We start from the raw sequence: 24,764 nt of genomic DNA on the forward strand, positions 1-24,764 counted from the left end.
AAGCTTTCCTGAAATATATTGGAAAGATCATTCATTTTATTAATTGATGTAAATGTAACTTGCTGACATTTTCTTTCTGTACAATAGTTGTTTCTATTTAAAATCAAGGATTTTAAGGAGTTTTTGGAGAGGGGAGGCATACAAATCTAATTTATTATTATTATTATTATTATTATTATTATTATTATTATTATTATTATAACTGAGAACATAACATTCTGTTGTAATCAAATTAATTTGTGGCTGGCTCAATAGATTTTGGAATTGAAGCAGAAAATCAGTCCGTTCTCCCAACTGTAAGACCAAAAGTGCGTCCAGAATCTGCTGACCAAGGTTAGTTTATATTAATCTGGGGTAAGCACCTTGAATAAAGTTATAATAATAGGACCTTTTTTAAAAATCACCTAATTGAAATGTGTTTTATCTCAAGAGATTTCTAAATATGCAAGAGACGTCAGAAAATGGATAGGCTAGAGAGAGCAAGAGTAACGTAGGGCTCTCAGGGGCTACTATGCCTACCAGCACCATTACCCACTTTTGCAAAAAGCTCTGGGTGGATTTGGAGATATATTTCATTTGTAACATTTAATTGCTTTTCTGATTGGCCAGGAGCACTTCAAGGAGAAATAAGGAATTTTTTGGAACGGGATGATTCTCAAAGAGAAAACGAAGAGGGTGGGGAGGAAGTGAAATGAATAGATTTTCTGGTAAGAGAAAGGGAGAATATATTCAGAAAAGGTCTGGGAATAAACAGATTTGTTTATTCTTAAGGCCCAGCTCTACCTCTGAGGCATATTCAGGAACAAAGCAAGTTTTTTGCCTCAATTGTTTGCTTGCTATAACAAGGGGTTTTGCCCAAATAAGACCTCCTCTGTATTTGATTGGGCTTTACTCCCCAAATAAATATGCATCTGATACTTTTGCGTACATTTCTGTACTTTTTTGAATTGTTTTCATTCTCTGGGCTTTATCTTTACCTGTTTTTATACTGTCTGTCTATTTGTCTCTGTTTCTATTCATGTGTTTCCTTGTTATTAGAAGAGGCCCTTTTGGTACCCATGCTGGATCCCATAGAGGAGCTTCCAGAGAATGAAACAGGTAATCAACAGGACCAATTGAAGCTTTTGTGGCCTTAATTCTTCTCGCATTATGTGTCTGTATGAGAAAGTGCGAGACAAGAGAGCAGTGTCACATTTCTTCTACCAGAACACCCAAAAAGTCTTACCTTACAATTTTCAGATAGCCTCAGTGTTTCTGTGATCCCTTTGAAGAGTAGCTTCTCCTATTGCTTGGCTTCCTTTTTTTGCCAATTAGTGTCCATCACTATTCTCTCTAGGATTCTGTTTTATTCATCCCTTTTGTCCAGCCTCCCCATGAACTTTCTTACCCCTGCAGACAATTGAATCCGGGAAAGAGGGGCCAATCCTTCCTTGCTTTTGAATTTGTCTTAATTTTGAGATAGTGTTGGAATTTCTTGTAGTTCATTTGATGCGATTCTAGATTTATAGTTGCCTTCAAGAAGTCATAGAATTATAGGGTTGGAAGGGACCTCGGAAGTCTTCTAGTCCAACCCTATTTGAGCCGCCTTCTAGTCCAATCCTATTATTATTATTATTGTTATCATTACTCTTGATATAGAAACTTTAATAGATAAATAAATAACCTTAACCACTGATTTTTGTCCAGAATGATATACCATTCTTATACCCTTCTGGACAAAAATCAGTGGTTAAGGTTATTTATTTATCTATTAAAGTTTCTATATTGAGAGTAATAACAACAACAGCAACAACAACAGAGTTGGAAGGGACCTTGGAGGTCTTCTACTCCAACCCCCTGCTTAGGCAGGAAGCTCTACATTACTTCAGGCAGATGGTTATCCAACATCCGCTTAAAAACTTCCAGTGTTGGGGCATTCACAACTTTTGGAGGCAAGCTGTTCCACTGATCAACTGTTCTGACTGTCAGGAAATTTCTCCTTAGTTCTAAGTTACTTCTCTCCTTGTTTAGTTTTGAGAGTAGCTATACATTGATCATAGATAAAATTGCTAACAAACACAATAAGTAACAAGGTGGATTATAAACTATATTCAGTGAACTATAGTTATAGTTTATAGTTTATTCAATTTGTATGCCACCCATCTCCGAAGACTCGGGGTGGCTCACAACTAACTGTGTTTCTCCGAAAATAAGATTGGATCTTACATTAATTTTTGCTAAAAAAAATGCATTAGGGCTTATTTTCCAATTAGGTCTTATTTTGGGAAAAATGTAATAAATGCATCCATCTGGCTGACAATCTTAACTCTGGCTTATTTTTGTGGTAGGCCTTACAGGTATCCCGAAAAAATAGTGTTAGGGCTTATTTTCCAGTTGGGTCCTGTTTTCACAGGGAAACATATTATTAGGATTCTGTGATCACAGTATATGTTTACCTACATTGGTTTGTGTTGAAAATTGTTCTTAAGTGTAGATCCATTAAAATAAATAAATACTTTTTAATGGATTTACTATATCGATAATTAAACTGATACCTAATGTATAACATGATTTGTCAGATGCAGTTGCGATCAAAGAAAGTTGAATACAGTGGAACCCCGACTTACGACATTAATTGGTTCCGGAAGGAGGCTTGTACATCGAAAAGCTCGTATGTCGAAACATTGTTTCCCATAGGAAACAATGTAAAAGCGATTAATGCGTGCAAGCCCGAGGGCTGAGGGGAAAAGACGTCAGCTGAGGGGTGCCCGGTGCTTCGGAGCCGGCATGGGGGGGCTTTCCATCAACCCCCGCGCCCCCAACCCGGGCTCGGGGGCTGATGGAAAGCCTCCCCATGCTGGCTCCGATCTTTTAAAACCAGCACGCGGCTTCTTTGCTGACTTCTGACGAACTTCCCCGCTTTAGGAGTCAGCGAAGAAGTCGCGCGCCGGTTTTAAAAGATCGGAGCCAGCATGGGGAAGCTTTCCATCAGCCCCCGCGCCCCAACCCGGGCTCGGGGGCTGATGGAAAGCCTCCCCATGCTGGCTCTGATCTTTTAAAACCGGCACGCGGCTTCTTTGCTGACTTCTGACGAACTTCCCCGCTTTAGGAGTCAGCGAAGAAGTCGCGCACCGGTTTTAAAAGATCGGAGCCAGCATGGGGAAGCTTTCCATCAGCCCCCGCGCCCCCAACCCGGGAGGAGCGGCCTGAGTGGTCGGGGGGGGGTGCTGCCTCCTCCCGCGCCCCGCCCCCGCTCGGCAATCGGCCCGGTGGCATTGCTGGCGTTCCAGGCGAGCCGCCCGGCATAAACAGCGGTTTCGTGCCTTTAGAAGGGGAAAGAAAGCCACAGTCCATCCCGACTTGAAACGGCTAGCAGCGAGCGCGGGATGGACTGCGTCTTTCTTTCCCCTTCTAGAGTTAAAAAGCAGCCGCAGCGCGCTCGCTGCTAGCCGTTTCAAGTCGGGATGGACTGCGGCTGCTCTTTTTAACTTTAGAAGGGGAAAGAAAGCCGCAGTCCATCCCGAGCTGCTCGTATGTTGAGGTTCCACTGTATCAGACTTTTGCAGCTGGCCGAGTTATATTTAAAATTAAAGTTATTGCTTTGCTTTTTGATATAGAAACATTATAATTTCTTAGGCAGAAAATTCAGGTGAGTGCATAATACAATATTTTGATTAAGCGTGCATTGATTTTATTGATGTGATTTTTAAACAAAAATATCTGGCTCGTTTCAGAAATAGAAATGCAAGTGCCCCAAACAGGAAAGAATAAATCTCACATGATAAATACCTTGAAGAGCGATCCTTCTTTAAGAAAAGAGCTGAGAACTGTTTTCAAGGCGACCCTAGCAGAAAAGTTGGAATCCTTGGGAATTAAATCAGTAAGATCACTTTAAATAGCTCAAATGAGTGAAGCAATGTTAATCTCTTTTTCAAACCAGTACTCTTCAGGTGTGCCTGCCTCTGAGTCACACAAAAAATTGCCTCTGAATAGGAAAAAAGGAAAGAAAAGATCTCAGCACAGAAGTCAGTGCCTGTAAGGGAGTGATGTACATCTGTAACAATATTATTATATGTTTAAAAGGGAAAGCTCAACACTACTCACAATGTAGGAATGTGTGGTGAAGATGATGGAACTAGCAGATTAAATTGATTCTAATCAAAAGAGAAAAAACTATATTATTTCCAGTTAACCTTTAATATATTGTTTTTTTTCTAATGGATTTTTTTTGTATGAAACAGAAGAATGTGCACTCATGATTTGTGACTTTGATTATTAGAAAAACTGGAAAATTTAAAACGTGAGCTCTTTTTTGTAATCATGAAATAAGAGTTAATATAAATGTAGTCATTTGATGCTGAAAAAACAGGAGGCCCCTTCCTTCCTCCCTTCCTTCCTCCCTCCCTCCCTCCCTCTTCTTTCCTTCCTTCTTTCCATCCATCCATCCATCTATCCATCCTTCTTTCCTTCCTTCCTCTTCTTGTGTTTGCATTGTTCCATCATTTCCCAAAAATAATTTATATTCTTCCCGAAAAAATAAAATTATTTTTAATGTTCATTCATTCACCCTATTCAGGGAGTGCGTGGCATCCCAAGAGATCATCTGAACAGAGCCTTAGCATCTGTTGAGACTGCTAGAGAAGAGAAAAAGAAACAACTGCCTGACATTCAACATATTCGAGAGAAACTTGTACGACAAGTCAATTTCAGACTTGCTGAAAGATTATCTTGCAGCAAATCTCTTTCCAACCGTCATCTTTCTTTAGAAGGTATGATCTTTCTTTATGCTCTAGGGTCAGATTTAAAAGTTTAGCTTTGCTATCTGTAAATGATTCCTTAAATGTGTGCCAGCTCCTATGTATAACATGACTGTAATACTTACATTTACTGACTAGAAGCAGGTCCCAATTAATGCTGATCATAAATCCCATGAAATAATTGTGGGTTTCAGACATAAACATTTCCAAGTTACATGGAAAATAGGTTAATTAGTTCTAGTTTGACATAAATAGACAATGAAAAATTATCAACTTAAATTTTTATGTGTTTCATTAATGAAATATAGCAGTAAAGATTAAAATATATGTGTAGAACTTTATTTTTAGTAAAGTCACATTAGGTGTAGAAAGCAAAATAAAAACAGGAATATTCTAAATATTATTCCTATCTTACCAGGATCTGTATTTCCCCTGATCCGTATTTTTCAAACTTGGCAACTTTAAGCTGTGTCGACTGTCAACTCTCAGAATTCTCCAGCCAGCATTCTGAGAGTTAAAGTCCACATATCTTAAATTTACTCAGATTGAGAAACATAAGGAAGGAGACGGTGACAGGAAATGGTTTCACTAAGTGGGAATATTGGAGCCTAAAGAGAGTCTGTGATTTGGTGATCTAGTGACTTATTGGAATAAGGTAGTGAAATATTCATAAGCAAAATGCCCAATTCAAATAGGAAATATTGGGAGGGGGGTTGTTCTTTTATGCGGCATGATTTCACTCAGTACGGTATTCCTTCATAGACAGGGCATGTGGTTTAAATGACACTATGTCCTCCTTATCATTTCATTACAGCTAAACACAGGACAACTCGTTTAGGGACTTCATTACCCAGCGTTTTTTCCAGGCTAATAAAACGTTCGTCCAGTACCAAACGTCCAGTCATGGAAAGAACTTTGACTGGTGAAAACACTTCAACCTCAAAGTAAGTTAATAATTTCAGGTAACTAGCATGTTTTATGAATAGCAATACCAATAGAATTTAGACTTAAATACCACTTTACAGTGCTTTATAGCCCTCTCTAAGCGGTTTTACAAAGTCAGCATATTTTCCCCAACAATCTGGGTCCTCATTTTACTGACCTCGGAAGAATGAAAGGCTGAGCCTGGTGAGATTTGAACTGCCAAATTGCAGTCAGCTGGCAGTCAGCAGAAGTAGCCTGCAGTATTGCACTCTAACCACTGTGCCACCGTGGCTTATTTGTAGCTAACAGTGTTGTCTCCTAGCTCATTTATTTATTTATCAGATTTATTTGGTTCCCATCTCATGGTTCAGGTGACTCTTGAGTGGCCCATTGATTATCAGGAAGTAATGGTGGGGATTACTAAATTACTAAATTATTACTGAGTCCTTCGGGATTGGGCAGCATAGAAGTGAAATAAATAAATATTATTTTATTTTCTCCAACCTCATGGAAACACATTTGCACTTATAAGAAGAGCAAGGGAAATAGTCAGGTTCACTTTCATATAAACCAAATCTATAAGCCAATGGCTCCAGTGATGAAATGCAGGAAAACAAATTGCAAAGTATGAAGTATATCCTTCTTACTAGCCAAAAGAAATGGCAAATATATAAGCTATATTATTATTATATAATATGATATACTTAGTTATTGGAATAATTAGTTTTTTAGACATATAGGATTGTGGTTTTCTAGATTTTTTTGTTGCAATATGAAAATTTATCTTATGTATAATCTACTCTGCTTAGATGTATTATAGGAAAACTGTTTTTTGGAATAATTAGTTCAATAGATTTGTAAGACCCAAATAAGATGTGAATTTGATGACCAGCGATTAATGTAAAGGTTATTGTAATGTTTTAATATTAGATAGAGAAAAGCTGTATTTTAAGAGGTCTTTGAAGATATAAGATATTATATGTTTGTAGAGTCCTTTTGGGAAAGAAAGAGATATAAGAGCCTCCACTGAATAATTAGAAAGTAAAAAGAAGAAATTTGTATATGTTTGATAATAAGCTTGATTTTGTGTTGGACACTATGTATTGTTTTTTATTTTATGCTGGAGGGAAAAAAATTATGTAAAAAAAGAGAAAAGAAATGGCAAATATTTGTTTTCTCTTCTTTCCAGAACCAAGAAGATATTGAAGGATAACATTTCTAGAAAGCCACCTAGCACGGTGTAAGCTGCCTTCATTTTGTTTTGCATGCTTTGAAATAAGAATTCTATTGGACAACCAAAAATTAATTTTGGAACAAAATTACCCCTTGACTTACCACGGTTCATTTAGTGACCATTCAAAGTTATAACGGCACTGACAAAAAGGGCTTGGAACCATTTTTCATAGTTATGACTTTTGCAGTATCCCCATGATCATGTGATCAAAATCCAGATGCTTAGCAACAGGTTCATATTTATGACCGTCGCTGTGTGCCAAGGTCATGATTCTCTTTTGCGACCTGAGAAACAAAGTCAGTAGGGAAGCCAGATTCAGTTAACAACCGGGTTACTAACTTATCAACTGCAGTGATTCACTTAACAAATGCGGCAAGGAAGGTCATCCACCTTTTAACTTGAATGGAATCAAGTGAATTGATTGGCTAAAATCTATATGTAGGTGAGAATTCCCATCCTTGTGCCATTGAAAGAAGCTGGAATACGAGTTCTTACACTAAAAATCAGGAAAGGAGTTAATCCAGCAATTTTGAAGGGCAATACTTTAGAAAATGCTGAAATAGAATTCTGCCTTAATATTTAAAAAATAGTTTAGCTAATTCTTATTTTTATAGAGTTGTGTTACTCTTAATTAAAAGTCAATGCTTCATTACTCTTATGATGTAATAATTATATATCTGCCTATTGATGCCAAAATAATCTTCCAACAAAAATGGGTACATCTCTCAATTATCCTTGCTTTAATAAGATAGTTCTTTAAGGAACTGTCTTAGGTATAATGTTCGATAGATTATCGATTCTAGTTTTATTATAGAAAGTTAGTTTATATTTTTAAAATTGCTGCAAGTGGAACAGCTTAAATTAATGGAGGAATTTTTGTTTTCCCAGAACTCCATTTAGCTCAGAGGAGGAAGTGGAGGACGTTGACATCGAGAACATCTGCATCTCACCCGAATTATCTCGGCATAAGGCATCCAAGGGCCACAGCAAATACGAAGTCATCAACGAGCCATCAACGAGCAGTACAAAAGCTCATTATGTGGGCAGTACTTTAAGGAAAAACATAAAAAAAGGTGGCAGGGGTACCATTGCCTTTACAGATTTGGCAAGCTGCAGCAGATCTAGAAAATGATACCCTAACCTAAAGGATCCTTGGAAACCACCAAATTATGACATTTAGAAAATAGAAAATAGAATAGAATGAATAAGGGTAGAAGAAAGAAAGGAGCTCACATTTATATTGTGAATAATCATCATCTATTACAATACATTGATCCTTCGATTATCGCGAGGGTAATGTACCAAGACCTCTCGCGATAATCGATTTCATGCAGTACAGTGGTGTGGAAGTAAAAACACCATCTGCGCATGCGCGCCCTTTTTCCATGGCCGCGCATGCGCAGATGGTGGAGCCGGGGAGCGATGAAAGTGCGGAAGCCGACAAAGATTGCTTTGAATGTCGGCTGCCCCCGCCCCCCCAGCGCGTCCAGCGCCCTCGCCGCTCCCGCCCGCCCGCCGCTCGCCGCTCGCCTTCCCACACAATCCACCCCTCTCACCGGCTTTCGGACACGGGTCCTGCAGCAGCGCTGCCGAGAAGATCAGCTGCTCTGCGGCCGAAGAAACCTTCCCTGGGTCTTCCCCGCCGCCCACGCAAAGGGGAAACCCCGATCTTCGGCTCCTCGCTGCTGGCGCGCTGCCGAGCAGATCAGCTGCTGGGCGGCCGAAGAAACCTTCCCTTTTACTTCCCCGCCGCCCACGCAAAGGGGAAACCCCGATCTTCGGCTCCTCGCTGCTGCCGTGCTGCCGAGCAGATCAGCTGCTCTGCGGCCGAAGAAACCTTCCCTGGGTCTTCCCCGCCGCCCACGCAAAGGGGAAACCCCGATCTTCGGCTCCTCGCTGCTGCCGCGCTGCCGAGCAGATCAGCTGCTCTGCGGCCGAAGAAACCTTCCCTGGGTCTTCCCCGCCGCCCACGCAAAGGGGAAACCCCGATCTTCGGCTCCTCGCTGCTGCCGCGCTGCCGAGCAGATCAGCTGCTGGGCGGCCGAAGAAACCTTCCCTGGTTCTTCCCCGCCGCCCACGCAAAGGGGAAACCCCGATCTTCGGCTCCTCGCTGCTGCCGCGCTGCCGCGCAGATCAGCTGCTGGGCGGCCGAAGAAACCTTCCCTGGGTCTTCCCCGCTGCCCATGCAAAGGGGAAACCCCAATCTTCGGCTCTTCGCTGCTGCCCGCTCGCCCGCCGCCCGCCCGCCCGCTGCTCGAGAGCAAGAGGGGGAGAGATAGAGAAAGAGAGAGAAGGAAGGAGAGAGATGAGAGAGGGAGGAAGAGAGTGAGAGAGGAAGAAGCAAGATAGAGAAAGAGAGAGAGAAAGAAAGATGAGAAAGGAAGGAAGAGAGTGACGTCATCGGGTGGGAAAAACCGCGGTATAGCAAAAAAAACGTGGATTATTTTTTAATTAATGTTTTTTGAAAAACCGTGGTATAGCGTTTCGCGATAACCGAGATTGCGGAAATCGAGGGATCACTGTATATCTACTAAATGTTGATATATTTAAAGTAAAATAACAATAGAATTACAGTATATCTTTTTCTTTGTATCCCACCAAATTTATACCTTTTGCCAAACATCGTAGAATTCTGATTCTTCTTAATTATTTAACCTTCTCGTCATAATATCAAGCTCAGCACATTCTAAAATCTTCTTAAGAATATCTGTTTCTTTTGTAGTCTCGGTTTCTTTCCATTTTTGAGCAAAAGCTATCGTGGCTGCTACTAATATATGAGTTATTAAATAATATACCGTATATACTCGAGTATAAGCCGACCCGAGTATAAGCCGAGACACCAATTTTTGCCACAAAAACTGGGAAAACGTATTGACCCGAGTATAAGCCGAGGTTAGAAAATGCAGTGGCTACTGGTAACTTATAAAAATGGAAAACAATAAAATTACATTAATTGAGACATGTTTTAGAATATTTATTTTAAAGAAAACCAGTAAACTAGCTCTGTAAATTTAAAAGAGGGTAAACAAATTAACAATATTAACAATAAATTAAAAAGTAAAAAAAGTAGCTCGATCAGCAACAAAGCTAAAACCTAAGAGTTAAAATCCTTCAAAACTGGATTCCTTCTCATCATTAATTGGATTTACATTATTGTTCTGTTTTTATATATGCTGTGAGCCACCCTGAGTCCTTTGAGAGGGATGGCATACAAATCCAATTAAATAAATAAATAAACAAACAAACAAACAAACAAATAAATAAGTGTATCCAAAGAAGAGCTTCAGCATTAGCTGCTGTGAGGTTATCAGCATAGAAAACCAAATAGATAGATAGATAGATAGATAGATAGATAGATAGATAGATAGATATACCGTATTTTCCGGCGTATAAGACGACTTTTTAACCCCTGAAAATCTTTCCCAAAGTGGGGGGTCGTCTTATACGCCGGATACTGATTCCACAGCACTGTTCCCCGTAGGCTGCGCCCGCGCAGACCAAAATACCGCCCCGCGTGCCCTTTTCCATGGGCGCAGTCCCCATCCCCCTGCCAGCCCATGGGGGGGCGGGGGCGGGTAGACGCCGACAGTAGAAGGCGCTGCTCCCGCCCGATCCGCTCCCTCGCCTCCTCTTCTGCCGAAAGAAACGCGCCGAAACTGCCTGCTTAAGCCTCGCATTGCTCCACCCTGCTTCGTCCTGCCTGTAATCCTCCGTTGTGTTTTGGGGGGAGGGGGAAGCGGCGGGAAAGCCCTGTGCTGGCCAGGAAAGCCGGATTTGCTTTCCGTGAAAGCAGCGTGCCTTTCAAACACGCTGCTTTCCTGGACCTCTTTCCTGGGGGGGGGGGGAGGGGAGTGGCCTCCTCCCCCACCCGCCCAGGAAAATGTTGCAAGAAAGCAGCGTGTTTAAAAGGCGCGCTGCTTTCACGGAAAGCAAACCCGGCTTTCCTGGCCAGCACAGAGCTTTCCCGCCGCTTCCCCCCGAAAACACAACGGAGGTCCAGGATGACAGGCGAAGCGGGGTGGACCAACGCGAGGCTCAAGCTGGTACCGGAAGACCTCCGTTGTGTTTTCTGCTGGGGGTGGGGGGCAGGAGGACCTTCATGGCTTTTCCAGGCAGCTGGCTTGAGCCTTGTGCATGTCAGCAAAGCCGGAGACGTGGAGAGAAAGGAAAGAGAGGGAGGGATAGAGGAGAGGAAAGAAGGAGGGAGGGAGGGAGGGAAGGGAGAGAAAAATGAATGAGAGGGAGAGAAAAAGGGAGGAAGAGATAAATATAAAGGGAGAGAGGGAGGGGAAGGAAGGAAAAGAGAAAGAGAAAAAAGTGGAAGGAAGAGAGAAGGAAAGAAAGGGAGAGAGAAAGAAAGAAAGAAAGAAAGAAAGAAAGAAAGAGAGAAGACAGGAAGGAAGAGAGAGTGAGAGAGGGAAAGAAAGAAAGAGTGAGAGAGGAGAGAGGAAGGAAGAGAGAGAGAGTGAGAGAGAAAGGAGTGGAAGGAAGAGAGAGGGAGAGAGAAATGATAGAAAAAAGGGGGGAAGAGAAATGAGAAAATGATTGAGGCAGAGAATGACAGGAAAGAAGGAGAAATAGAGAGAGAAGTGACTCTTGATTTAAAGCATATGGTAAAAGCACTTAAATAATAACAGAGAAAAAAACCCCCAGCCCTCACCTGTTTTTATTAATAGTTATGTTTTTGGATTTGCTGGTTGTTTTAGTTTTAATAGTAATAGAGTTTTGTTTTGTTTTATTATTAATTTATTTTAATAAAAAAGTAGAGATTTTATTTATTTATTTATTCATTTATTCATTCATTCATTTATTTATTTATTTATACTTCTATGCCGCCCGCTCAGACACTATACTTTTCCGCCGCTTCTTTCTTCTCCGCCTCGCCTCCGCTACTCCCGCTGCCACCTTTGCTCTCCCCGCCGGGGGTAGTCTTATACGGTGAGTATATCTCAAATTCTATATTTTAACTGGAAAAGTTAGGGGGTCGTCTTATACACCCAGTCGTCTTATACGCCGGAAAATACGGTAGATAGAAAGATAGACAGACAGACAGACAGATAGAAAAATAGATAGATAGATAGATAGAAATAGATAGATAGATAGATAGATAGATAGATAGATAGAAAGAAAAATAGATAGAAAGAAAATAGATAGATAGAAAGATAGACAGATAGATAGATAGATAGATAGATAGATAGAAAGAAAGAAAAATAGATAGATAGAAATAGATACAGATAGATAGATAGACAGACAGACAGATAGAAAGGGAGACAGACAGACTAGCAAGACAAGCAAAACTTGCTAAACACAGACAGCTCTTGTGGTTTTGTATCCTAAATATGCAGGTCCTATTTAGAATCAAACTCATTTTTAAAATATGTAAAATGCTTCCCCTCATACTTGTTAATTGAAACTTGCTCTCAAACCCACTTTATAAAAGGCAACTTTTAAAGATCCACAAACACACTTTAGGAATTCCTGTCTAGCTCTGCCTCATAACACATTATTAGATCCTATCCAAGCAAGGACAGCAACTACCACAAAATACCATTTTTTAAACAGTTTAAATCCTTTCAAAGGAGGGGGAGGAGAATCTGACAGCAGGGGGCCTTTTTAATCCAACTAAGGGCAATGCAGAGAGAGCAAGGAATAGTTACTGTAAACCTGTTGACAAATACACACAGGGAGTAAAAAAAAAAAGCCTCTGGGTTTCAGCAAGAGGTAGCTGGCTTTTTTCACGGTGGGGGGGAGAGGGGGCATGCACACACACACACACACACACACACACACGACCTCACCGGCTTTCCATTGCTTTTTCCCCCTCTCGGTTGGAGCACATGGCTGGCTCCTTTGCTTGAGCCAGGGAGAGAAGGCAACAGCCCCACCCCTCCCACAGCTCCTACGGCGTGCGAGAGGGGACAAAAGCTGGTGCCTCCTCGCTCTGGCTCAAGCAATGGCGCCCTCTTGTGGTGACTTTGTCAATGACCCGAGTATAAGCCGAGGTTGTGTTTTTCAGCCCATTTTTTGGGCTGAAAAACTCGGCTTATATTCGAGTATATACAGTATATCTTCTTTGTACTTCTTATTTGAAATATCTAATAGGAAGAATTCTGGTGTTTTCTTAATTTCTTGTTGTGTTATCAATCAAGAAGAATCAGAATTCTACGATGTTTGGCAAAAGGTATAAATTTGGTGGGATACAAAGAAAAAGAGATAATTCTATTGTTATTTTACTTTAAATATATCAACATTTAGTAATTATATTGTAGTATATTACGTCCTTAGCGGAATGAAGGACTGCACTCGTGGGTGAGTAACGGCTCTTTTATTATATCAAGTAACGGTTACAGAACTCAGCAAAAAGACAACATGGCCGTGCCCGGCAGCTATATATATGCCGGGCTGGCAACCAATCACATCCTAGCATTTTCCCGCCCAAGAACTATGGGGCGCGTACAATGCCTAACTGTCCTCTGGACACAACACCCCTTCCCACCTGGTTGGTGCACACAAAATCCTCTAAATAAGCGGGACGCTTGTGTGTCCTTGCTGAGCGGCGGGGTTCGGCCCCTGATGGGGGCAAGGATGATTCTGTCTCTATAGGCAATGGTTGAGGTTGATCTTCTGTGTGTATTTCCTGGTGTAAAGGTTGCGGTATTGGTCTTTGATATTGATTGTCCGGGGAGTAAGTAATCTCTGTGTAATCGGATGGTGTGGTACAGGTTGGCGGAATGGATGGTGCTTGTGACGCCGGCGTGGCAGCTTCTAAGGTTCGGCGGCGTAATTGGTCTATGTGCCGACGCCATGTCCTTCCGTCACTTAGGAGGACCCTATAAGAGCAAGGGCCTGTTACTTCAGAAACCCAACCTGGCTCCCACCGGCGTTCTCCTCCCCCATAATTTCGTGCATACACCAGATCTCCCTGGACAAATGCTCTAGTGACAATTGGTGTCTCCCTGTCTGTATTAGGAGTATATGTGGGGTGAATCCTATCCAGCCCAGTACGCAGGCGTCGACCCATAAGTGCCTCTGCTGGGCTCCTGCCTGTGGTGGGGCAGGGAGTTGAATGCTGAGTTATTAAATAAAGATTTACTTTGCTCCTCCAGTCCAAACCTTTGAGACGGCCACGGGCCTCTTTAATAGATCTCACGGCCCGTTCTGCCCTGCCGTTGCTACTAGGGTGCCAGGGGGCTGTTAATGTTTGTCTAATTCCTAATGTGGCTAAAAATACCTGGAATTGTGAGGATGTGAACTAAGGTCCATTGTCGGTTACCAACTGGTCGGGTAACCCGTGCGTAGAAAAATGACGAGACAACACATTAATTACACTCTCAGATGTCGTGGATTGTAATATATCTACTTCTACCCAGCCTGAATAAGCGTCTACTAGTACTATAAACTGATGACCATGGAAAGGGCTGGCCAGGTCGAGGTGGATTCTGGACCATGGCCCTCTAGGTATTTCCCACTGTCTTGGAGGAGCTTCTGGTGGCATGGGCCTGGAGTTCTGACACTCCGGGCAGCGATCTACCCAGGTCTGGATGGCTTGGTCTAAACCCGGCCACCAGACATAGCTGCGAGCCAAGGCCTTCATTCGAACAATCCCTGGGTGGCATTCATGGAGGAGGCGCAACACTACATCCTGTAAAGAAGGAGGAACGATGACTCGTGATCCCCACAGCAAACACCCTCTATGCGTAGATAACTCACTCTGACGGGTTTAAAATGGAGCAAATTCGCTGGGCAAAACTCCTGTGGGCCATCCGCGTTTAACCCAGTCTATGACTTGAGAAATGGTGTTATCGGAGAAGGAGTGGGCAGCTATGTCAGATGCAGACAAAGAGTTATGAAGTTCCTCTACAAGGAGGACCTGTGATGTAGGTGAGGGGTCTATAACTGGTACTGGTAGGGGACAGCGGCTAAGGGCATCTGCATGTGCCATGTCTTTTCCCGGACGATATTGCAACTGGTATTTATAGGCCGCTAAAAATTCTGACCACCTGGTCATTCTGGGGGAAGTGAATTGAGGGGACTCTTTAGTGCCCGCTATTATGCCCAATAGGGGTTTGTGGTCAGTTTGCAGAACAAACGGTCTGCCATACAAATAGTCATGAAACTTCTTTACTGACGCGACAAGGGCTAAGGCCTCCTTGTCCGTCTGACTCTAATTTCTCTCGGTGTTGGACAATGTTCGTGAGAAATATGCTATAGGGGCTTGGGAACCATTAGGTAATTGGTGGCTGAGAACGGCACCTATGCCATACGGAGAAGCGTCTGCAGCCAGTACCAATGGCCATTGATCATTATATTGGATAAGGACTGCATCAGATGACAGCAAGTCCTTGACTGCCTTAAATGAAACCTGTTCTACGTCTCCCCAAACCCATGGTCTGTCGTTTCCCAATAGTCTATGCAGGGGTTCAGCTATGGTTGCTTTATGTGGTAAAAAGGTGTTGTAAAAATTGAGGAGGCCTAAGAAAGCCTGTAATTCAGACTTGTTCACAGGTGCAGGTGCCTGTTTGATAGCTGATATCTTAGCCTGTGTTGGGTGAATGCCGGCAGCGTCTATGGTGTAACCTAGAAAATCAACACGGGGAACTCCTATGTGGCACTTGCTACGTTTTTAGCGAAGGCCTGCCTTTTGAAAACGTGATAGGACACCCCTGACACGTGTGAGTAATTGTTGTTGTGAGGTGGCTGATATAAAAATATCATCAAAGTATGGCGTTACGCCAGGTAGTCCGTATAACAGCCTCTCGATGATGTTCTGAAACAGGCCAGGAGCCACACTTACGCCAAACTGGAGGCGGCGACAACGGAATGCGCCTCGGTGGGTGACTAGGGCTTGAGCCTCCGCAGTGGCATCGTCCACCGGGAGTTGTTGGCATGCTTGCGCCATATCCAACTTTGCAAAAATTGACCCCTGGCCCAGGGAATGTAGCAAATGCTGTACCACCGGTACCGGGTAGGGGTTGGAGCTGAGGGCGTGATTGAGTGTCGCCTTATAATCTCCACATAGGCGGAGAGACCCGTCGGGTTTGACATGAATTACCAGCGGTGTTTCCCATTTGGAATAATCAGTGGCCTCTAGGACCCCCTGCTGGATGAGTTTGTCCAACTCTGTGTCCACTTTTTTTCTGAGTGCAAAAGGGACTCGTCTGGGTTTCAGTGTAATGGGGGCCACTTTTGGGTCTAGGTTAAGGGATATTGGTGTTCCCACATAACAACCCAAAGTGTTACTAAATACATCAGAAAACTCATCAAATATGCAAGAATATACATCAGAGGTCACTGAGTGAATTCCCGAGACAGACAACCCTAGTTTGGTAAACCAGTCCCGCCCCAAAAGAGATGGTAGGGGATTAGCTACAATTATTAATGGAAGGAATCCAGAATATGCCCCTTTTTTAACATGGAAGTTTCCCTCCCCCTTGGTTGGGATTAGGTTTCCCTGATAGTCCCTCAGTTTTACACTCGTTGGGCCCAATTTGGCTTGGGACGGGTCTGCAACAAGGTGCGAAAAGGACCGTTGAACTTACCTGAACGGTCTTCTCGATGCACTGCGAAGAGAGTCCAACGTGGGTGATACTTCAGCCTGATTGGTTAGGGACTGAGTTAAATTAGAATATTAATTAGCTCCACCCTGTAGACCCTCCCTTGTACCTCAGTTAATAAAAAAACGAAGGAGTAGTGGAATCAACAGAACTAGAAACTGTAACTGAGCCCCTGGGCCCCAAGGTTGGGTTGGGTTTGGACTCTCCTCGCAGTGCATCGAGAAGACCGTTCAGGTAAGTTCAACGGTCCTTCTCCAATGCACTGCTGCGGAGAGTCCAATGTGGGATATGCCCAAGACTAAGACAACAGGGTGGGAGACGGTTGGACCAGGGGCGTCTGCAATACGCACACCCTCTGCAATACCCTGCGGCCAAAAGCCGCCTCTGATGATGCAAATGAGTCCAGTTTATAGTGTCTAATAAACGTGTCCGGAGTGGCCCACGTTGCCGCTCGGCAGATGTCCTCCAGAGAAGCCTGGGTGGCCCACGCTGCTGAAGTCGCAGCGCTCCTTGTGGAGTGTGCCGTAATGTTACCTGGTACCGTCTTTCCTTGAGAAGTGTACGCCTCCACGATGCAGGATGTTATCCAGCGACTAAGGGCCCTCGGAGATACCTTAGCTCCCCTTGTGGGAAGTCCAAAGGAGACAAATAAGGCCTCCGTCCTGCGAAATGCCGCCGTCCGTCGAATGTAGATCTTGATGGCCCTGCGTACGTCCAGCTTATGCCAGCGCAGTTCGAGTGGGTGACTCCCCTGCGTGCAGAAATCCGGAATGACAATGTCATTAGACCTATGAAACGGGGTATTTATCTTCAGTAGGAACGTCGGGTCGAGTCGAAGGACCACCCGGTTCTGGTGAAAGATGCATAGGTCCGATCTCACCGATAGGGCTGCGAGTTCGGACACCCTTCTAGCTGACGTGATAGCCACTAAAAAGGCCGTCTTCAGAGATAGAAGTCGAAATGAGATGGTGCGTAATGGCTCGAATGGGGGAGCTGTTAATGCACTTAGCACCAGCGGGAGATCCCATGAGGGGAATCTGTGCACCGTTGGAGGTCGGAGATTTGAGGCCCCCTTCAGGAAGTCTCTCACCCATGGGTGATGAGAGATGGATCTCCAGTTGTCCAATTTAATTAGTGTGGAGATGGCAGCTACCTGTCTCCGTAGGGTGTTAGGGGCAAGCCCTTTGTCCAGTCCAGATTGTAAGAAAGACAAAATATGTTGTATTGACGCGGATTGTGGTTCCACTCCTTGGTCCGTACAGAATTGACGGAATGCTGCCCAGGTGGCCTGGTAGATCCTAGTAGTGGACGGTCTGCGGGCCGCCTGGATGGTGGAGATTACATCCTGTGGAAGTAATGCCGCCTTCATTCTGTCCCCCTCAAGTGCCACGCGGCAAGTTGCCACCAGTGGGGGTCTGGATGGTATACTGACCCTTGGCTGAGGGAGACCAGGTTGAGCGGGATCCGCCAGGGTGGTGATATCGATAGGTCCATCAGGTCCGCGAACCACGGGCGGAGGGGCCAGTATGGTGCTATGAAGAGGACCTCGGCCCCCTCCCTGATAAGCTTGGCAATTGTCCTGTGGATAAGGCATACCGGTGGGAAGGCGTATAGAAGGCCGTCCGGCCATGGGCTCCTGAGGGCGTTGACCCTCTCGGCTCCTGGGGAAGGGAAGCGGGAGAAGAAGCGACTCAGGTGAGTGTTGTCCGGTGTGGCGAACAGATCCGCCAGTGGTGTTCCGAACCTGTCTGCCACCGCTTGGAATGCTTCCTGTCCCAGACGCCATTCGGATGGGTGGAGAGTGGTCCTGCTGAGCCAGTCTGCTTGTGTGTTCTCGACCCCCGAGATGTGCTCCGCCCTGAGCGATAGAAGGTTGGTCTCTGCCCACGCCATCAGGATATCCGCTTCCTGCATTAGCCTGCCAGACCTCGTTCCCCCTTGGTGATTTATGTGGGAACGGGTGGCCACATTGTCCGTGAGTATCAGAATATGGTTGTTCTGGCACTCTGTTCGGAAGGCTAGTAGGGCTAGAAACACAGCTCTCAGCTCCAGTAGGTTTATGTTGATGTCTGCCAAGTCCGTTGGGGTCCACAGTCCCTGTGCGACCTGAGTCTCGGAGTGAGCTCCCCAACCCGTGAGGCTCGCGTCGGTGGTGATGACCACCTCCTCCTGTTTCAGGAAGGGGGAACCCTGAAGGAGGGCGGATGAGTGCCACCATGGAAGGGAGCGTTTGACCGTTCTTGGTAACGTGACCAGGCGTTGGGAGTGGCTGAGCCGTCGCCGTTGGTATGGCAGGAGGAACCACTGTAGGGGCCTGGCGTGCCGGCGGGCCCAGGGTACAATGTCGATGCAGGACACGAAATTCCCTAGGAGTTGCGACAGGAAGGCTAGTGATACCCGTCTTTGATGATGGAGGGAATTCACTAAGTCCCGTATTCTGTGTCGGCGTTCGTCCGACAGGAACACCTTGCCGATCTGAGAATCTATGACAGTTCCCAAGTGTGGGATGCGCATAGTGGGTGTTAGATGACTTTTGGGAATATTCACCGTGAAACCGTGTTCCCGTAAGGTCTGCATGGTTAGCAGTAGGTCCTCCTTTGCCCTCCGTGGATCCCTTGACAAGATGACTATGTCGTCCAGATACGCCATGAGGCGTACCGACTGGGATCTGAGGGATGCGGTTAGAATGTCCAAGAGTTTGGTGAAAGTCCTTGGTGCTGAGGACAAGCCGAATGGCATTGCCCGGTATTGAAAATGGTTGTTGTTGATACAAAATCTGAGGTATTTGCGGCGGTCTGCATGTACTGGCACGTGCAGATATGCCTCCTTCAAATCTATGGAGGTCATCCAGTCTCCTCTTCTTATGCATGAGAGGATGGTGCGGAGGGAATGCATCTTGAACCTGACGTATCTGACATACAGATTGACTTGTTTCAGGTTCAGTATGAGCCTGCATCCCCCCGATGCTTTCGGCACCACAAATACCACGGAATAATATCCCAGTCCTTGCTGGTTCACCGGCACTGGTTCTATCGCCCCTATGTCCAGCAAGTGAAGAATCTCCTGTCTTAGGAGTTTCCTCTTGTGTGCACACTTGGTCCAGGGGCATTGAATGAAACGTTGGTGCGGAGTACAAAGGAAGTCCAACTTGAGTCCCTGAGAAATTGTGCTGCGGGCCCAAGTATCCGTAGTGGTGTCGTGCCAGGTGTTGGTGAACGCCTTGAGCCGACCTCCTATGGGGATATGTTCCGCCCAGTCATTTGTGTCCACGGAATCCCCTCTGATTGGTATTTTGATAGATCTTCCTGGAGTTCTGGTATTGCCGTCCTCTGCCTCCGTATCCGCCTCTGTCGGATCTAAAGGTATTCTGGGCGTATCCCGTAGAGTATGGCCTCGTAGTCTGGGTGCCTGCCGCAGCAGGCTCCTGGCGAAAGGACTGCCTGCGAAAGAACGGGTTTTGGCGCCGTTCAGTGCGTCTGGCTGACTTTGGCAAAACCTTTCGCTTTTCCTTGTTCTCGATAAGGACCTTATCCAATGATTGGCCGAAGAGCTCCGACCCATGGAAGGGTGCTGAGGCCAGGCGCCACTTGGATTTAGCATCCACTTGCCATGAGCGTAACCAGAGCAGGCGGCGAGAAGCCAAGGTAGTTGCCATTGCTCTGGAAGCAAACTTTGACGCATTCAGCGTGGCATCCGCTGAAAACTCTGATGCCAGGATCAGTTTGCTTAGGTCTTGCCTAAGGCGCCCATCCTCTGGCCCCACTCTGTTTTGCATTTCCTGGAGCCAGAGTATGCAGGCTCTGTTGAAGTAAGAGGCAGCTGACGTTGCCCTGAAGCCCCATGATGCCATTTGATGGGTCTTCCGAATCAAGGTTTCGGCCCTCCTGTCCTCTGGCTTTAGTCCTTCAGCCAGTTCCGAAGGAACCACCGCATTTGAGACCAGGCTCGCTACTGGTTCATCGATAGTTGGAAAGGCCAGTAAGTTTTCAATGTCCGGGTCAAAGGTGTAAAATTTACGATCCATCATGGACGGTCCTTGGGCTGCCGCTGGATTTTGCCACGGGCGTTTGACGCTGTCCATAAAAATTTTTGAGGATGGGATGTGGTAAGATTCCGGCTGTGGCTCCGTGAAGAGTCGCTCTGCCGGCTGCAGTCCAACTGCCGCCTCCGCAGGCTTAGAAGTAGCTGTCACCGTGGTGACCTGTTTGGCCTTCCTCAGCATGACATCATAGAGGGCAAGCTTAAACAACATAGCAGATATGGGTCTCTCTGGTGGAGGACCCTCATCTTCTGATAGTTCGCACTCATTGTCAGTATCCACCTCCCCTTCATCCATCTCTGACTCCTGTGGAAATGAGGAATCCATAGGCACTGACCAAAGGTCCCTTCTGGCTGGTCTGGTCTGGGTGGCTGGCTTCTGTTGAGCACCCATGGCTATACCCTGGGTATAGACATTAGTAATCATCTCTTGTAATGCCTGAGGCATAGATTGCCAGGTGTCATTGGCTCGCAAGCCTGCAGCTGAAGGGGTGAATGTTGCTGATTGAATTTGGGCTTCATAGCTCTGTTGTGGAAGCTGGAACCAGGCACTAGGCTGAGGCAGTGGGAGTTCAGGTCTCTGAGTTGCCTCTGCAGTCTGGAATGTTTGCCTCTCAGGGGATAGTTCTGCACTGTGCCCTGACCTCATTGACCCTCTTGGCCCTGGGGAGCCCATGGGTAGCCATTGTGCTGGGCCCTGAAAGGCTGCTGTGCTCTGGGCTGGAGGCGAAGGTATAAGCGATGCCTGCCTTTGGGCGGCCTCTAGCTGCGCCTCTAGTGCTTTTATTTTATTTTCTGCCTCCTTTAGGGTACAGGAGGACTTCGCCTTAGAGCGAGAGGGGAGTGATTTGGCACTTGATTTTGGTGCCTCACTCCCGGCCGGGGGTTCAGTAAGGTTAATGAATGGTTTGTTGGAATTAGAAGGGCCGGTACCTCATCGAGGCGCTCAGCAAGAGAGGACTGAGCCAGGACCTTCCGGAGGTGATGGATATTGAAGCACAGACAGAGCATGTTCGAATGAACAAACTAGTTTTATTAAAAAGTATAAAAATAGAAAATGTCTACGGAGACACAATATGGCACATCTTATAGCTAGAGAAGATGAACCGAAAGATGGACTCTAAGTTAGAGACCGCCCTTCTTCTTCAGGAAGACAGGATGTGAGCAAACAGGTTACATCACACAGGAGGAGCTACATTACTAGACAGAGTTAACTCTCTAACTACTGGATGTTTCTCAATGTGTTTGAGGGCTGGCAATTTCCAGCGCGACCCCCCTTCTTTGTGAGTCATCAGAGACATAAGGGACATCAGGAGATCAAGACATCAATTCACTTGAGGCACATTTTGTTGGTGAGGTATTCATGCTGATCAGCTGGCAATGGCTTATTCAGCAAGTCAACAATTTGCTCAGTAGTAGGTATATACTGAATTTTCACGAATCCTTCTTTCACCTTCTCTCTGGTATTTTGATACCGGATGTGAATGTGCCGTGAACGAGCTCCAACAAATTCAGCTTCAGCAATGAATGCAACTGAAACATTATCCTCCATAATAAAAATTGGTAACATCAGGCTTTCCCAAATACTATCAATGAGAGGAAAAAGAGACATTAATGCATTACAGCAATCAGAAACACATGCATATTCAGATTCAGTTGAAGAGCAAGAAATAAACTTCTGCTGCCTAACTTTCCAAAAGAAAGGACAACCATTTAAAAACATGATATAACCAGAAGTACTTTTACGTGTTTCTGTGTCACTTGCCCAGTCAGCATCAGCATAACAAATCACTTCAGGGTACTCAACATGATCTGGCTCGAGGTACAGCTTTTTGCCTTTTGTGAGCTTCATGTATTTCAGCAACTTCTTTATGCAAGACCAGTGAAACGTGGTTGCTCTCCCAACGTATCTGGACAGTAGATTCACACTCAGTGAAATGTCAGGTCTTGTCCAACTGCTGATGTACAATAGCGATCCAATCACTGACCGGTACAACGTTTTGTTCTCAAAATCAGGATACTCTCCTCGGGTTAACCTGTAAAAATCAGTCTGCATAGGAGAACGACAAGTATGTGCATCAGACATGTTACAATTTTGCAAAAGCTGGTCAACCTTGCTTTCTTGTGAAAGAGAGAACCCCTTCTCAGTTTTCTCAAACTGAACACCTAGATAATCATTAATATGCCCTAGGCTTTTCAAGGTGAAATGTTGTTCAAGGCCCTTAGCAAAAGTTTGACTAGTGCTTTCATTCAGACCCACATAAACAATATCATCAACATAAACAAGAACAACTTCATAAGTCTTACCTTGCCCTTTTGTGAACACGCATCCATCAGATTCGGACTTAATAAAGCCCATTGAATTTAGCTTTTGGGATAACAATTTGTACCAGCAGAGGGCACTCTGCTTGAGGCCATATAAAGACTTGCTGAGAGACCAGACCTCACCTTCTCGGTCCTGGAATCCGGGAGCACCTTTGACGTAGATCTCTTCATTCAGATCAGCGTTCAAATAGGCAGTCTCTACATCAAATTGAAAAACTTCTAAGCCCAAAGCAACAGCAGTGATCAGGGCAATCTTGACACTCTCATTTCTGACTGTGGGTGAATATGTGTCAGTGTAGTCATCTGGATAAACTTGAGAGAATCCTTGAGCTACAAGTCTAGCTTTGTACAGCTTTCCTTCATTAGGATTTTGTTTGACGTTATACACCCAGCGTGTGCCAATGACTTTCTTCTTGTTAGGAGGCTCCACCTGCTGGAACACTTTAAGTTTCTTTAAACAGTCCAGTTCGCGTTCCATAGCCTCATACCATTTTTCTTGTTCAGAGTCAGGCAAAAGTTTGATCTGGTGAAAATGATCAGGTGGAAGTGTAAGGTTATTACACATGAAAAGATAAGGAGATTCAGATACTTGCTGTGTAAATCTCTTTGGAGGAGTTCCTTTAGTGGTTCTCTTGGAACGTCTTGGAACGCTGGTCCATCCTTCATCATCATCTCCACCTTCAAGTTCATCACAAGAGGTTTCCTCTGCGACTGTTGAAGGTTGTTCATCATATGGAACGTCAGGAACATCTGGCACAGCTCCCTGGTCATCAGGTGTCACCATACCGTCCTTAGGAAAATAAACTGAAGTATCATTACTATGTATACTGGACCAATTTGTGTCTTCCTCAAATTTAGCTGAATTAGAAATATAAACTCTGTGATGAGAGTCAGCAAATTTGTGGTACTTGGAGACTTCATCAAAGCCGATGAATCTCATTCTTTCAGACACGGGACCTCCTTTTCTTCTCTGTTCAAGTGGAATGTTAACAGTGGCATAACAACCAAAAATGTAGATGTTCTGGACATCAGGCTTCTTGCCATGAAGCAAGTAATAAGGAGTGTCTTGTATGACGCTACTCCATGTTCTGTTAACAATGTAATTAGCATACCTTAATGCTTCGCCCCAGTATGAAAAGTCCACGTTTGCATTCTCAATGAGACAACGAAACATCGTCTGCAAAATACCGTTCCTCCTCTCACAAATGCCATTATGAGCGGGAGTCCCAGGTGATGAGGTCTGCTGGCGGATTCCATTTCTGGCCATCCATCCTTGGAACTTTTGTGACATAAATTCTCCTCCACGGTCACTTTGAATCCGCTTGATCCAGACGTCGTGTTGGGTGAGTATCTCTGCAGCAAAGCCTTTAAAAGCCTCAAACGCCTCTGATTTATGTTTTAAAAGAAAAACATAGCCAAATCGTGAGTAACTGTCAACTACAGTTAAGAAATACTTACGTTTACCAACAGTAGGCCGAAATGGACCGACGACGTCGGTATGGACCAATTCAAAGATACGTGTACACAATCGGACAGCAACCTTTGGAATGGGAGAATGTTTAGACTTGGCTGAGTTACAAATTTTGCAATCTAAGTAAACTTTGCAAGCCCCATCAATTCTGAAACCATCGGCATATTCAGACATCTTTGCTAAGACGGGGTAAGAAGCATGCCCCAAGCGACGATGCCATCTGTGAATACACCTGGAATGAAAAGATTTGTTTGTTAACACATGTTTAACATTTGTAATAGCATTTGGAACCTCAGGAGTTTCATTGGCTTTAGGAGCCTTTGAACTAGCGGTGGCACCAGGGTTTCTCTCTGGACCTGTGCTAACGCCCTTTGGAACGCTCATACTTACACCACCTTTGCTTGGAGGTTTTGGTTGCAAATAAAAGACACCTTTGATGGGGATGGCAGTAGCAAGAAGTTTACCATCCTTGATAATGTTAG

At 44.8% G+C, this 24,764-nt stretch overlaps 1 pseudogene; it reads left to right on the plus strand.

Moving 5' to 3' along the window:
- The window catches only part of LOC139155220 (cilium assembly protein DZIP1-like), a 39,550-nt pseudogene extending 25,717 nt beyond the window's left edge, over positions 1-13,833 (plus strand).
- Positions 13,834-24,764: the final 10,931 nt, after the last annotated feature.

This window comes from Erythrolamprus reginae (genome assembly GCF_031021105.1).
Source record: "Erythrolamprus reginae isolate rEryReg1 chromosome 4 unlocalized genomic scaffold, rEryReg1.hap1 SUPER_4_unloc_2, whole genome shotgun sequence".
Taxonomy (NCBI): domain Eukaryota; kingdom Metazoa; phylum Chordata; class Lepidosauria; order Squamata; family Dipsadidae; genus Erythrolamprus; species Erythrolamprus reginae.